General features: G+C 33.3%; 1 pseudogene; it reads right to left on the bottom strand.

Moving 5' to 3' along the window:
- LOC143388809 (gamma-butyrobetaine dioxygenase-like) overlaps nt 1–8,539 on the bottom strand; it is a 37,128-nt pseudogene extending 28,589 nt beyond the window's left edge.
- Between the last annotated feature and the right edge of the window lie 9,107 nt (nt 8,540–17,646).

Here is a 17,646-nt window from a genome sequence, read left to right as displayed (position 1 = left end):
CAGCTATTGAGCTACTTCTTCTTCTTCTACCAGCTAGCTGTATGAGGACATTTGCAGGAATGAGTAGGTGAGTTTATTCAGGAAGTCCAAATTAAGTGATTAATGTATATATTGCCAATGTTTCTGGGTTGTTAATCATGAAAGCTTGCATAATGAACTAGAATTTTCAAGATCTAAATTCCAAACTAAGCTTACCTGGCAGATACATTAATTCAGATGCATTAATTCTCTTTAGTATTGAAGAGATTCTAAAGGCTCAATTGACTTAGTACATCATCTTAGCAAGTAAAAGATTTACCAAGTTACTGTTTCCTAATTTTTCACTTTAACTCTGTGGGACTAACCAAAATAGTAACCAAGTCATCTTGGCAAAAGAAAGCATGTTGCATTAGACCAGAGAAGGTTGGATGAGGCAATAGAAACCATGAGATATGGAGGTTTCAGGATAATTACCTTAATTGTTTTTTTTTTTTTCTTGAGAGTAGGATGGCATCTCTTGAGCATATTAGCTACCCAATAATTATTTGTTCACTTATCTTTTCAATAAACCCAACATTTTACCATGTCACAATCAACTATAGATAGGCAGTAGGTTTTAAGGAGCTCACAGTCTATGGGAGAATCAGACATGGAAGCTAACAATTAAAACACAGTAAAACCAGTAGAGGTAGAGGAAGGAGTTCAGGGAAAAGGAAGAGGGAAAGAAAAGAAAGCCACTGAGGATTTAAATTGACCAGATTATATTGTTATGCTGTGTGTATATATGAGAATTTAAGAACAGATACCACCATTATAACATACCAACAAATATATAAATAAAATACACAATAGGTTAGATACCATAATTGATGAATGTTTAAGAGGTATCAGGTCTTCTGATCTTTATCTAAAACTCTCTCTATAATGCCAACTATTCTTTTACATGCATGATGTTACTCAGGTCTGTTCCTTCATGCCTCAAATATTTTTTCTTCTAAAGTCAAACAGCGTTGGCTTTATATGAAAGAGACTCTGTTCAAAGGAGGAATCTACTTGGCTTTGTTTTGAATATTAAATTATGTGGCTGTTTGCTTTACCACTCCCATTTACTCATTGCATTTTAAGCCCTACATTGTAATACCTGATGTCAATCAAAAAGGTCTGCAAAAAGAAGATGATAAATGCCATGTGTATTAAATATTGATTGCCTGCCTAGGAAGGTCATTTGGTTTCCAGCAAGGAGAAAAATTTCCTGGGGCAAATATCAGTGTTATGGGAGTAGATAACCAGTCACCATCTTCCTTCTAAAGTTAATTTCTATACAGACTATATTCAGAAACTTAATTAAAACAAAATGTGAGAACATTTTTACCTTAGTGAGTCTCAGAAGAAAATTAGGGATCCACATGGTACTAGAACTGGATGAATGTTAGAGAATCATTTGGCATTTTCATACTGGCTTTAGATTTCCCATTACCATTAGTTTTTATCATTGGGTAAAAATTTGCCTAAACTACCCTGAGAATTTTTCTAGTATTCTGGCACGGTGCTAATTTGTGCAAATACATGTTTTCCATTCTTATGCAGCCTGTTGGATGGAATTAGCTACTGTGTATATGTGTATCTATAACAAATTCATCGTCTTTATCACCAAGGTTTTGTAACTTATTAAGGAAAATTTATTATAATTTTTAGAAAACACATTTTTTGCTATTAGAAGTCAGCCTAAACAGACTGGTATAGATTATAGTGATATTCATTAGAACTCTCTGAATTCATGGGAATATTCTATTATCTGCAACATCCAGTGCCATAGCTATTAGCAACTAATGGCTGTTGAGACTTGATATCCAGCTAATGGAATTGAAAAACTATTTTTTACCTTATTAAATTTTAATTAATTTCAATTTAAATTGACACATATGACTGGTGACATATAGGCAAGGGCAGAACTTGGATGTCCTCATATGGGTTTTATTCATTGTTCTTCTTCTTACTAGCAAGTTTTTGGGGCTCTTCTCTGAGTTTCAGTTTTTTAATTTGTAAATCAGGGACAATTATATTTATCTTGTAGGTCTTTTGTGACCATGCAATGAGATTATGCAAGGCGTTTAACATAGTGCCTGGCACAGAGTAGACCTATAATGACAATAAAAATATTTACTATTTGCTGAATACTTTCTAAGAGTAATCCCAGTGCTACAATTTTTAAAAACATTTTTTTAGCTCCACAACAAATACATGGGGTGGATGCTTTCAGAATTTCCATGCTATAATGAAGGAATTAGATGTCTAAGGCACATAGCTAATGATTTGCAGAACTGGTCAAATCCAGGTGACAGGTCCCCAGGTCTGTAATTTCAAAAATTGTACATAAACACTTGATACCTTGAAGTGCTGTCATCATAGGCATTTTTGAATCCTATGTCTAAATGTCCATAGCTTGTCCTACCTTTATAAAGGAAGTCTACTAGGTAATACAGAAAGTAGGGCAAGTTAAATGAGGAACACTTTGTCTGAACTTGTTTGAGCATGGGCATTTAACGTTAAACCTTGGCTCCCTGACAGAATTTTAAATGCAGAGAAAACATTAGGAATAGGACTCACTGCACAACCCTGCAACAACATCACTATTTACCTTTTGTGAAATGAACCAAAGCTTTGCACATTTAAAAATCAGCTAACTTTAGCTTCTTTAATTCATGCCAATGCATTTCACTGATCCATTCCTTTTTGGTTTTATTTAAGGCCAGTATCACCTTTCAGAGAGTTTCAGTGACTGTGTGATAGTAAGATATAATAAACAGAGATTTAAAAGTTTTTTCACAAGATCTAATTGTTTTTAAAACTTTTGAGTTTGTGTTATGACTTCTTTGTATATTTTAGAAAACTCTGTTTAAGGAACATACTATATATATATTTATAGCATATTTTCTTCTTTTCTTGAAAATATACTTTTTATAACACCTTTGCAAGAATTTTTATTTACATATGAGTTATTTTTTCCATTATAAAATAATTCATACACACAAAACTCCACTATTTTTAATTTTAGCAATATGGAAAGATTTAGATTCTTGTAATAAATGTTACTCTTTAGATATGTAAAATTAAGCATATTACATATCAGAGACTCTGGAAAGAAACAAGCCTGTCAATAAAATATACAGCAAAGACCACATTATAAAAAACCTACAGCTTTCAGAATGTTAATGTCAAAAACACAATTGCAATAGTTTTTAAGTTCTGTAGAACTTCTAATGTTTTTAACCATAGCTCTCATTTTGGAATGCCGTTGTAGGAGCTTTGCAGAAATCCAAAACCAAGGGACACAGCCCATCAAAGAATCTATTACTGAATATGAACCACTCAAACATATACTAAATGTGACTTTTAGAGATAGTCCTGTAACTAGCCAGTTTCCAAATTCATCATGCTCTCTTGAATATAAAATGCCAATTTTCACAGAGAGGCAATAGTATTCTATTTCATTAACTCTAACAGGAAAATTATTCTGTGATATCTGCACACAATATTAAAACTTTAACCTTGAAAGAGTAATTTAAGAACATTTTCCTATTTCCTACCAACTGCAAAACCTAACTATCAGGGGAGCCAAAAGAAAATACATCTGACCAGAGTAAATCATTTGCCAAGAGAATACATTAAAAACAAATTTAAGTTTCACGCTTGGGTATGAATACATGAACTGAATGGAAAATGATGGCATATTTAAGATATGAACCACTCTTCCTAATTTAACTTATGGTCTTACTAATAAATGCTTCCTTGAACATGTGCTTAACACATCATAAAATTTATGAACAGGCCACATACTGGCTTTCAAGGAACCATTTGTACAGGTTTCCTTCTGAAGGTTAAGCACCACATTCCAGGGGCCTGAGTTATGTTTCAAAAGGGAGAAGACACAAAGAAGTTATTTAGCTAAAAATTTATGAGCACAGCATATTGGTTTGCAATGTGTTATTTCAGAAGTTTAGGACCTTCTGTCTACCTGCACTGAATTCAGCTTCTGGCTATGAGATGGCATCAAGAGCATCAGCCAATCTTGTACTGTCTTTTCTAGGAATACTTTGGAAGGGCCCTACCAAAACTAAAGTCTGACTGCTATTAGAGAAAAGGCACCTGAAAGGAAGGAAATAGGGCTTTGATTATCTTTTCCAGCACTGTTTGAGAGATTGCTTTCTTTTGGATATTCTTTCACCTTGTGTTCAGGGAATTCTATGTGTCTTTCAAGATTCTGGCTGCTTGTCGTCTCTTAAGAGGTATTCCTGAGAGGAGGATTCAAAGATGAATAATTTATTAAAGAGTTAGCCCTGGAAATACTAATAAGTGATGGGGATGCAAGAGAGTAGAAAGCCTGTGGAAAGAGTTTCAGTGAGTGGGTTATAGCTTTTGGCAATGAGTTCAGCACTGTGGGACCTTATAGAGTGACTATAGAATTATACTCTAGGCGTGTCCCAGCTATGATGCAAGGAGATGCAGAGGCCCAAACACCCACTCTTCACTCTTGGGTCTTTCTGGTCTTCCCTATGTGCAAGCAGAGCATGCTCTGATGAATTCTTCAGAAGCTGGCTCAAGCATCATTACCCCATCTCCTCAAATTCCTTCTTCTGGGTCACCATTTACCTTCACTTCATGCTTCAATATACTTCATGTACTCTGCTTACTTGTTTTCATGACTTTGTTCTGTACTAGACATGATAAGTGCTAAAGGATGGACACAAATGATTTTTCTATTTTGGTATTTTCTTACAGATTCCCCAGCACAAAATTGGTACACCACTAAATAGAAATTAAGGAAAAGTGATTATTATCCACATCTTCCTTTTAACTGTGACTGTTCCATGTTAGTCTGTCCCATGACTGTCCCACAATCCATCCCACAGCTGATTATCATTTGCCTTTTTAATTTTGTATTCAACAGCTCATTCCAGGAGAAGACCAAGGCCAGTGCTCTGCATCTTGACTCCAGATTTTAAAAATCCTATGGCCCTCACTCTTAGGAAAAGCATAGGAGGAGTCATTGCTATTGAGATTCAAAACAAAATCCTTCCACAAATGTAACTCAATTTTAGGTTCCCTGGAGTACTGATGTTTAAAAATATGCAATGACAATGAAATAGAGTATCAAATTCTGTAGGCAAAAAGCCATAGAACCAATATCCCCAAAATGAACCATTAGTGTCTTCTTTTACTCACCAACTGCACATCTTGGGAACATATTTTAAAAATCTGATCTTGTTTTAAATCATTAAAGTATTTTCCAGTGTCTACATTACAGCCAGTTCTCCTTATATTATTTGTTATTGCAGCCTGTCATTGTGATCAGTTTTTTCCACTACTTAACTGAGTGTAGTATCATGTCTACTTTTCTACTGCCTGATAGTACTGAGAAATGTAAGCTGTAAAACTGCAATCAAGAAATGTTAATAGGGGGTGACCATATCCTTTTACAGTTCTTAAAAGCTTAAGCTGTAATAATAAAATGTTGGCTTTTATTTCCTGAAATAATCTGAAGAAGAACTTGAAGGAAATGAAAGTAAAATCCAACTGGATTACAAAATTAGGGCTTAATTAAGAAAAAAATGCTTTGAGTACCAGAAGAAATCTAAAATAAATAAAAGATAATACATTTGAGATACTACAATTTGACCCAGACAATTTCTATAAAGTTGTGTAACTGGATACTCCTTGAAGAATCTAGTAATGTGCTCATTGGAAGAAAGCAGAAAAAAAAACATTTTTCCCTGGCTACTCATGTGTATTCAACCAGCTAGCAGGATTGAAGAGAGGGAAAAACGGATTCCTGGTGGTTTAGACACAAAACACTAGAACAAAACCTTGACAGCTACAGAATTGTCAGACTAAGCAAGCAGAGAAAATTAATTCTTGACAAGATCGGTCTATGCTTAAAGACAAAGGGGACACTATCATACCCTAGTACTGACAACCACAGGAAAAGTTAAAGCTATCTGGTGCAGTGATTAATTAGTGACATGCACAGTAAAGTATTCTAAGTCTAGCATTCAAAACCATGGATAATTACCACATTTTTGAGAATTTGAAAGAGTAAGGTGAAATCTCTTTTTAGTGTTTGACTCAAGAATTCCCACAAAGGTGTTACAGAATTCTACAAGGTTGCTGAAAGGGGTAGACTTTCAATATGTCTAGTTAATAGTAGCAGAAAAAGTTTAAGGGAACATGTCACATTAGTGTGTTCGTATTAGTCAAGGTTCTAGCAAATACACAAAAATCACCCTGTTCGCGAAAGTTAGCCTTTAAGCCATGTGAACAAATATTCAAGATGCAGAGTACTTCATGCACTCCTCCCACCCTCAGGAATGCCCCTGCATTAGCTCTATTATTCTGTATCTCTGACAATTATACTTTAAAATTATCTTTCTCTTTGTTTTAGGTATTTCATTTTATTTTGTCTATTAGCTCAAAAACAAGTCCTCTGTTTTCTACAGAATCCATCCTCTGCATCTTTTCTGAATATTTTTTCTGGCAACAGATTCTCCTTGAGACACATATACATGCTCTCCAGACAAATGTGCTGGTATGCAAATGAACACATATACTTTCGGTCAAACTCAACTCACACTCATACTTAATGCTGTGTTCACCATTCTATGGGTGCGTTGATCACATAATTCCATCTGTGGACACCAGGTTAGGAATTCTTGCTTGGCTTGTTTGTGTTGTTCTGGCACTAAGACAAAGTTATTAAGGAGAATTCTGCCTCTGGTTCATCCTGCTCCTTTTCAGGGAACACTTACAAAGTGCCAGTGAGATGCCAGATTTAATTTTAGACTATAAAGACACAGTCTGCTGAAATTCTTTTTGTTCCACCTATTTTCAATGTCTTAGAACTCCTCTGTACTTCTTTTCATTTTGACCCAAATAATCTTTAGTGGTAACATTTTAAACATTTTATATAAGTGGCAATATTATTTTTTAAAAATCACAGAGTTTGAATTTGTTGCTGAGCAAATTCCTTACCATAAAATCCTTACAAAGTGATGATCAAGAGATAGAAATACAGATCATATCTGGATATTTATGTATTAAAATATCATAGTGCATCTCATAAGTATGTACCATAAAATTTCTAACTACCCTGATTTGATATTTATACATGCATCAAATTATCAAAAAGAGTACCCCCTCCAATTATGTACAATTAAAATAATTATTTTAAAAAGACCCTTACTGATAGTAATGGTTTTAAGTAGCTTTGAAGACTGTAGCAGGATTACCTGGCAAAAAAAAAATTCTTCTTGAAGTTTTGCTCTGGCCTTCCGGGAAAAACATCTTTTCTTCAGCCGATCAGCTTCAAATTCACTGCAATGCTCATTCGGCCATGTGATATTTACCTTGTAATAGAAAGAAAATATCACCTAAGTGTACATTATACTTCCAAATAATTGTGTCCTCTCTGGTTGCATCATTTCTCAATGCTATTTAAGGTATTCAGGGAATGTAGTTATCACTTGCAAGTCAAGGCTGTACATCTGAGGATGAGTCCACCAAAATAGTTGTGTAAAAAGTAGAATTTGGCTTGACCCAAAGTCCTTTTTCTACAGTGTCTAAACTTGTGATCCCCAAATATTCTGTGAAGATTGACGTTAGATAGTAATTATGATTCCCGGCAAGGGTATTAGAAAGAGTAATGATAATGAGACAGAAATAATATTACTAATAAAAGTGAGAACACCTGGTCCTCAGGTTGAGACAAAGATGAAAGAATGGGAAAAGGATGCCCTTTCTGCTAAAATCTTCCCTTCTGTTAAGAATTCTGGTAAATTTGGTCATGTCTCATTTCATTTTGAGAACTATTCTTTCAGGGCAAAACTTTATACAACTACTAACTAATAAAAAAATACAATGATAAATTTAAAAAAATCATCAGTACTATTTTTTTGAGTGTCCACTGTATGTTGAGCAGTATGTTAAACTATTCTTTTTTTAGCCATTTTATCTCATTGAGTCCTGACAGCATTACTACGAACAAATTTTATTAGAATCCCTAGTTTACAAATGAATAAACTGAGGCTCAGAACCACTGACATAGTTGTGTCTTCAATGCCATTCATGGAAAGAATAATGAGCAATAATGCAGATTTTATTAAAAATGGTAGAATAATAATAGCTTATACTTTCATTTACTGAGTATGATTAATTTGCATTGAGCACTACATGAACATGATTCTATAGTTGGAATATACATAATAACATAAAAACAAGTTATTTCACTTATTTTAACCTAGCCCCTTTATTTATTTGGAAGACAAAGAAATGATTCTTTAGAGTTATTGCCTTTTTTGTCAAATTCCAGGTCTTTAATACCAATGTTCACATTAAGGGTTTCCAGGAGAAGTTTCCATGCTTTTGCAGAATGAAGGTAGCAATGGGAGCACTGGAAGTTGTCTTGTAGCCATATAGCTGGGTAGAGAGACTCTGTCCCATCATTCCAGAGGATTTGCATCAAGTGATTCCCATCTAGTGCTTCTGTCTTTTGGATAGCACAATGCATGTTTCTGGTGTTTGAGGGTAAATCCTGTTAGTGAGCTGCTGTTAAATCAGAGTTAAAAGGAATAGTCAGATGGAGTGGATCTAAACTTGACATCTGTGAGTGTGCACAGTTCAAGTGGACTCTGGCCTCTGCTCGTCACCTAGCTGCATGAGATTTGACTTATCAATTCTGGGGACTTTGTTCTGATAGAGCATTTCAGATGCAATAAACAGAAACACAGTGGCTAAAAGTAAATAAGATAAAAAGAATTCCTTGTTTTTCTTACAGAATTTTTAATAATAAATTCAGAACCAATCTGGCCAGGATTCAGATAAAAAGAATTCCTTGTTTTTCTCACAGAAATTTTAGATAATAAATTCAGAACCAATGACATACATACTTTTATGTTTGATAAAGGCTGTGAAATTTGTTTTTAAGAGAAAAAAGGTTACACAAATTGATAGTATAACAATTGTGCCTTTGCTATTTTAACTGATGCTCAATTGTATAAGGCCTTTGAAAAAAGATATTTTCATAATACTTAACTAGGAAACTTATTTTAATCAAGGGAATATTAAAGTAATTTATTTTAAGGCATACTATAAGTTAGAACATAATGTTATCTCTGGTGTGTGTCTCCCCCCGCCCTCTCTCTCTCTCTATATATATATATATATATATTTGGTACCATGAATTGGAACCCAGAGGCACTCAACCACTGAGCCACATACCCTGCCCATTTTATTTTTCTATTTTGAGACACAACATTTGCTAAATTGCTGAGGCTGGCTTTGAACTTGTGATTCTCGCCTTGGTCTCCTGAGCTGCTGGGATTACATGCATGTCCACCCCACCTGGTTTATTATTTACTCTTTTTCTGATGTAGTACATTGGCTCAATGAAATATTTTCAACAACTTTAAGTTATGCAAGGAATTTGTTTGTTTTATTCTCTGAAACTTTCGGCTTTGGTATAAATGAACAGTGTACTTTGATACTTTGGTTAGTTTATTCTGAAAATTTATGGATTATTATTATGTACCTTTATCTTAATTGAGAATACATGACTTTTTAAAAATTAAGACATCCACCAAATTTGTAGATATGCATATCTATGGGAAAGAAAATCTAGTGCAAGTGAGTCACTGTAGTGTTATAGACTTAGCACCCCAGTGTTGATCCTGATTCCATTAATGACTTTATATTTAATATCAAAAAACATGACAGTGCCCTAAATTTCACTTTCTTCATTTTTAACTTCCAGAACTCATAAATAAGGATTAGAGTTTATATAGAAAAAAAAAAAGATTTACATGAAAGTAAAACGTCTCAATCTCCTGGGTAATTATCAGTTAATCATGAATAGAAGGTGATGTGAACAATAGAAATGAAACTCCATTGCCTTGAGATACATGTGTTTCTCTCTCTCTCTCTCTCTCTCTCTCTCTCTCTCTCTCTCACACACACACACACACACACACACACATACACACAATGAAGGTTTGTAAAATTCCTTCCATTTACAGCAATTAGGTGGTTCAACACCAATAAGACAAAATTGATCCTTGTTTATCATGAACATCTGGCAAAGATTTTATATAACATTAAAAATAACTTTAAAAACACACAATATTAAAATAAAGCAACTTTAGTTGACTGTTACACATGTTCCTTCCAAATCATTAGCTTTAATGTTTTAGTCAGGTAATGGAAGAATGTCAAGACAAGAAAGATTGTTTTCTTTATTTAACTCACTACAGCTATAATACAATTCACTGGGTCTTGGGTATATTTCTACTTGGAAATTCCTGTTTTTTTTTTTTTTTTAATTTGTATAATGACATGACAGAACTACTACTTAAAATCATTAAAATTTAGTTAAACTCTGAAAATTTAGCTCATGAGTTTAAGTAACGAGTTTTAGGCAAGTCCTAACATTAATTTCTCTGTGAAATGGGTAGGCAATTTTTTTTTTTTCCGATAAGAAGAGGGGCAGTTTGGAATATTTTCTCACATATACAGTTTCAAAGAACAGTGATGATTTCAATAGAAATTCTGGGATAATATAATCAAATCCTTAAATAACATGTCATAGCTAAGGAAAAAAATAGAAATACAAGATTTCTAGTTTTTAAAATCTATGTGAGGAGTTGCTAAATACTATCTGTAAAAGGAAAGACAGTACCTTTTTTTTTTAATCTGCAGGGTACATACAGTTTCTGTTGCATGTTCTTATTTTTTTAAACCCTGTAAGAATGTGATAAATATTGTGAGCTCACGGAGTGCACAAAAGCAGCCTGTAGACCGCATCTGGCCCATATATTGTAGTTTCCCTGTCCTTGATCAAGTTATTCAATTCATGTTTTCACCACAGTGGGATATAACCATGCCTGGATGCAAGGTTTCTCTATTTCCTCCTCATATATAAAATTAAACTTACCATTAAAATACACAATAAATATCTCCTTTGTGACACTGCACTAGAGGGTACAAAGTTGAGCATGAAGTTCTAATGATAAGGAAAGTTGAGATGGTTATGAAAGTAAACAAAAAATAAGACTGGTGTTGATAGCCGAGAAGCTCCAGGACACCCCAGTACAAAGATGACTACTTGCGTAATTCTTAAAGGATCTGTGATCAACTTTCAGTTCTTCATAGAAGCATAAGAGGGTAAATAGCTGTGTTTACAGTTTTTTCTATAGCTAAGACGTAATTTTGGCCAAACTGATGAAATACGTTTGGAAGTTTCTGGGCAGGAAAACATTTTAAAAGAAGGTAGACTTGGCTTCCACAGGCTGTTTTCCCCTACTTACTTCCATTCCTTTCTTTCTGGATATGAATGTGGAGGTGGTACTGGGAACAGGGCTGTCATTTTGCTATCAAGAGGCATAAAAAAGTATACAAATCTACAAAGAATTCAGGGTTCCCCATGTTTCTGTGAAATCACATTACTAGGAATAGATGGTCACATCTAGATCTCTTTTAACATGAGAAAAACAAATTCCTTACTCATTTAAATCTAATTTTGCCAGCTCTGTATCAAAAGAGCAATAACTGCAATCTATTAAAGATAACAAGAAATACAACACAGAAGGCAATTGTTCACATGGACACCCAGCAGTGGATATCTTTGCTACACCTGCATGTATACCAAGTTTTCTTTTTTATTTCAAGGTTTTCCAATTAGTGGCTAGCAGACAGGGAAAATTCAGGTTTCACAGCAAATAATTATTAACATGGATGATGGCAAGCCCACAGACAAAATACAAAGAACTAAAAAAGTTATATGCATGTGTGCTAGTTTGTGTGTCTCATATCCTTTTGGTCTTTAACCTAATCTATTTTAAGTTGTTGGATTATTCATTTACTAAAATTAGTTGATAAAAACCAAAGGCTAAAGATACCTAAAAGTAACAATGCACATAAAACAAACACATATGGCTTGAAAGTTTATTTTCTTTATGATGATCTTCTTTGTAAGAAAATACTTCAAAAAATACATCTCACTTATTGGTTCTAACACAGTGTTTGTAAACAATATAAGATGCATTCATCCAATAATAATAGTGGTTTTGTTATTGAAACTCTTTTAATGTGCCCTCTTCATCTTCTTTCTTATCTAAGATAAATAAGTCCAGTTTTTCTGTTCTTCAAGACATGTGACATTTAGATTCTACACTTTCCAGAAAGCTCTCTCATAGTTGCCTTCCAGTTTACAAATTTGGTTTAAAATATGAGATTCCAAATTTTAAAGGATACCATTAATAATCTGTAGAATGCAATATTTATGGAATGGAAAGAATGTAATATTTTTATTATAAAGACCAAAAAATTAGTATTCTGTTTGAAGGAAAAGTAAAAACAAAACAAAACAAGAAACTCAACAGGTATTTATTTATTTTTTTCTAAACTTGATGGTTTGGGAGAATAGTGGTAACTGCTTATGGCATCCTATGAAAGAGAAATTGACTTGATTGTCAAACAAAAATATTTGTTTAAAGACTTACCCACGTGGAACTAGTTGTCAGGGATACCCCCACTGAAACCCAGCAAGAGGCTGGCCCTCATGGATCTGTCCAGATACTTAATCAGAAATCATACACTCAAACTTATCCCACTCTTGTGAAACCATTTTCCAGGCCCACCTGGCTAGTGACCCAAGGACAGCCAGCCAGAAGACTTCAGCAGCATGGTGACCTGTCCACTGGTTTAGTTGTCCCACCTAGACTCTCTGAATGAAGCTGTTAGCAAAGGACTTCTCTTGCTAAATCCAGTCTTCAAAAACTGGAAGAGGTACTGACTTTTTCAAATACATGGACACAAAAACAAGGGCACAAGGATTCTGAATAATAAAGACAATATGACACAGAAGAACAAAAAAAAAAAGCACTAGGTATTGACTCTAAAGAAATTGAAATTTATGAAGTTCCTGAAAAAGAATTCAAATTAATCCAGTTAGTTCAAATTAGGCAGCTTTGAGAGAATACACAGAGATAAATAAATTGTATCAGGAAAATGTGTATAAAATTAGACATCTGATGAAGGCATGGGAAGCATAAAAAAGAAGCCAATGAATTCTGAAGATGAAGAGCAATGACTGAACTAAAGACTTCACAGAGAGTTTCAGGTCATTTGAAATACACAATCAGAAAAAGGTGGGAAAAAAGAATGAAAAGGGATGAAAAAACCTTACATGGATGATGTAATACCATCAAATGAAACAACACAAACATTAAGAGAATTCAAAAGGAGCAGAGAGAAAGAATAAGATAGAAAATTCACTTAAAGAAATAATGACAGAAAATAATGGAGAGGGAAATAAATTTCTAGATTTATATAGCCCAAAGAATCTTAACTAGATAAAGTATTGAAGAAATCTGGACCAATATACATTATAATAAAATTGTCCCAAAATCAAAGTTAAAAAGAATTTTGAAAGGAGCAAGGGGAAAACAACTTCTTACATACAAGGAAACTTCTATATAGACATCAGATTTTTCATTAGAAGCCTTGCAGACTGGGGTGATATACTCAAAGTATTGATGGAAACTGCTAAAAAAAGATTATTTTATCTGAAAAGTTGTCTTTCAGAAATGAAAGAGAGATTAAAAAAAGACTTTCTCAAACAAGCAAAAGCTGTAGGGGTTTATTAGCACTAAAAATTCTAAAGGAAGTTCTTAAAATTCAAGCAAAAGGATACAAACAACATGAAAATTCATAAGAAATATTTAAGATATAGTCTAATTTGGAATACTCCAAAACAATTATGATTGTGCATGAATCACTTTTAACTATAATATGAAAAATAAAGGTATTAAAATTAGTATATTTTTAGTAATTTTTAATGAACACACAATATAAAAGTATAATTTATGATATCAAAAACATGAAATATGCAGAGTTGGAGCTAGAAACCCCAGTGACTTGAGAGGCTGAGGCAGGAGGGTAGAAAGTTTGAGGCCAGCTTCAACAATTTGGCAAGACTCTCGGCAACTTAGTAAGACTCTGTCCTAAAATTAAAATAAATAATTAAACACAAAGGACTGGGGATGTATCTCTTGGGTTCAATTCACAGTATATACCTCACAAAAAAATTCAGGGCTGGGGATGTGTTTTTTAAAGCTATTTTGAGTTACTTGTAAGCAAAATACATTTGAGTCTTGTCTTTTTTCCCCATTTGGTTAACTTATGTGTTTTCAGTGGATAATTATTGATAGGTCAAAAATTTACTATTATCATTTTATTAATTTTCTTTCTGTTGTATGGTTCCTTGAATGACACTTCTTGTCTTGCTGACATCTTTTCCTATTTCCTATTTGTTTTTGTAGTGATATGCTTTAATTTCCATTTATCATTACTAAATCAGTACAGGCTTTTTTGTGGGTATACAATGGTTATCATGATGCTTATACAAAACATTTTGTAGTTACAGTAGCTTTAAGAACATGTATTGGCTGGAAATAAAGGAATGTGAAAAGACCAACCAAAAGAAAATAATAGTGGTTACTTGCACCAGAAGAAATAGACTCAAAGTAAAAAACTGTAAGAGGCAATAAATCAATTTATCAAGAAGGTTAACATTTACATACATATGTTATGTGTGAGACATATGGAAGGTTGAATATTAAAGAATAAAAAAAATTGAACAGATTACTAATGGGTGTGAAGTTGAATCAATAATCAACATCCTTCAACTACGAAAAACCCAGTATCTAATGGCTTCATTGGTAATTTTTAAAAAACATTTAAAGAATAATTGACACAATTCTTCTAAAACTCTTCCATAAAAAATAAAAGAAGATGGAACACTTCTGAACTCATTTTATATAGCCAGTATTACCCTTAAACCAAAACTAGTCAAGGGCTTTAAAAGATTAGAAAATTACAGGCCAATGTAGATGAACATAGATGTAAAATTCCTCAATAAAATGCTAGAAAAATTAATTTAGTGCTTAAAAAGATCAAATACCAAGATTAAGTGTGATTTTTCCTGGTATATAAGGATTATTCAATATAAGCAAATCAATAAATGTGATAAACTGCATTGATTGAATGAAGAAAAAACATCATAACCATCACAATAAATGCAGAAAAAAGTCTTTGACAAAATTCAACATCCTTTCATAATAACCCTCTCAAGAAAAGAGGTTCAGAAGTAATGTCCCTTAACATAATGAAGGCTATGTATGACATGCCCACAACTAGCATCACACTAAATGATAAAAAGTAAAAAAAAAAAAAAAAAATCTCTAATAACAGGAACAAGATAAGAGTGCCCACTCTGACCATTTCTATTCAACATGATATTGGAATTCTAGGCAAAGAAATTAGGCAATAAGAAGGCAAAAAAATCATAAAATCTGAAAGGAAGGAATAAAATTGTCTCTGTTCATTGATGACATAATATAACCGGGCACCCTAAAGACTACAGAAAAACTTTTAGAAGTAACAAGCAAATGTAGCAAGGTTTGAGGATACTATCAACATTCAAATACCACATTATTTCTGTACAATAATAATGAATGTTCTAAAAAGGTAATAAGAGCATATACAATTTACCATATCATCAATGAAAACACATAGAATGCAGTATAACTAAAGAAATGACAGATCTACACACTGAAAACTCTAAGACAATAATTCAATAAATTGAAGAAGTAATTGAAAATTGAAAATACATTAGATTTATAACTAATTGAAATACCTTATATTCATGAATTTGAAGAATGAATATTACTAAAAGGGATTTGTGACTTCAGTGAAATTTCTATCAAAATGCCAAATATATTTTTTTTCAAAGAAATAGAAAAAAAGAATCCAAATTTGTATAAAACCATAAAAGTCCAAATAGCTAAAGTAATCATAACAAAGAAAAATTAAGTTGGAGGCACCAAGTAACTCAAAGTACACTACAGTACTATGGCAATCAAAATAACATAGCACTAGTAAATTAAAAAAACACATAAACCAATGGAATGGAACAGTTAAGATCAGATATAAATCCATGTATTTAAGGTTAATTGGTCTTTGACAAAGTTTCCAAAAACATTCAATGAAGAAAAGACAGTGTCTTCAACAAATGGTGATGCCATACTGTATATCTCTGTTCAGAGAATGAATTTGGACCTTTCTCTCACACCCTACATAAAAATCATCTCAAAATGGAATAATGATTTAAAATAATACACCCAAATGAAAACTACTGGAATGAAATATAAGGAGAAAGCCACATGATATGGGTCTGGACAATGATATTTTGATATGGACAGAAAAGCACAGTAAATTAAAAGGAAGAATAGACAAATGAGATTACCTCAAGCTAAAAATCTTCTGTACAGCTGAGAAAACAATCAACAGAGAAAACAGATGATCAACAGAAAGGGAGAAAATATTTGCAAGCAATATATCTAATAATAAGTTATAACCGAAATACATTAGGAACTCAAATGATTTACTAGGAAGAATATGAATTACCCTATTAAAAACTGGGAAAGGGGGCTCGGGATGTGGCTCAAGCGATAGCGCATTTGCCTGGCATGCGTGCGGCCCGGGTTCAATCCTCAGCACCACATACAAACAAGGATGTTGTGTCTGCTGAAAACCAAAAAATAAATATTAAAAAAAAATCCTCTCTCTTAAAAAAAAAAAAAATGGAAAAGGGACATGAATAGACATTTCTGCAAAGAGGATTTACAAATGGCCCAGAATGGACCAGGAGGTCTGTGAAAAATGCTTAATCAAGCTTTTATCAGAGATTGGGCACAATGGTTCTCACCTGTAGTCCCAAGTGACTCAAGAGGCTGAGACAGGAGGATTATAAGTTTGAGGCCATCCTCAGCAACTTAGTGAGACCCTCAGCAACATAGCAAATGTTGCCTCAAAAAATAATAAAAAAGTAAAAAATAAAAATGACTGGGGATGAAGCAACATGACAAAGTACTCATATGTTCAATCCCCAGTGTGTGTGTATGTATATATATGTGTGTGTGTGTGTGTGTGTGTGTGTGTGTGTGTGTTTGTACACCTTATGGTGGTTTGGGTTTGTATTTCTATGATATATATGTATATATTTCTATGATATGTATGTATGTACATATATATTATAGAAATATAAACCCAATAAGATACAATCTCACAACTATTAGAATGGCTGTGATACAAAGACAAAAAATAAGTGTTGTTGAAGCTATAGAGAATGGGGAAGCATTGCACACTGTAAGAAGGAATGCAAAGTGGTACAGTTGTTATGGAAAACAGGAATGGGATTCCTCAAAAAATTACAAATAGAACTACCATATGATCAATCAATCTCACTATTGGCTACCTATCCAAAAGAGATGAAACCAGTGTGTTGAAGAGATAGCTGAAGTATCATGTTAACAGGAGTATTATTCACAATAGTCAAGGTATGGAATCAACCAAAGGATCCACATGTGTAGGTGTATATGTATATATGTAATGGACTTTCATCTAGTCATATAAAAGAAGGAACTTTTGTCATTTGTAACACCATGGATGAAGGACATTATGCTAAGTGAACTAAACTAGGTACAGAGAGACAAGTACTGTATGATCTAACTTATATGTGGAATCTAAAAATTTTAACTCATAGAAACAGAGAGTAGAATG

This window comes from Callospermophilus lateralis, unplaced genomic scaffold (genome assembly GCF_048772815.1).
Source record: "Callospermophilus lateralis isolate mCalLat2 unplaced genomic scaffold, mCalLat2.hap1 Scaffold_45, whole genome shotgun sequence".
Classification (NCBI taxonomy): domain Eukaryota; kingdom Metazoa; phylum Chordata; class Mammalia; order Rodentia; family Sciuridae; genus Callospermophilus; species Callospermophilus lateralis.
The sequence above is the reverse complement of the archived record's forward strand: the minus strand, read 5'-3'. Positions and strand labels throughout refer to the sequence as shown.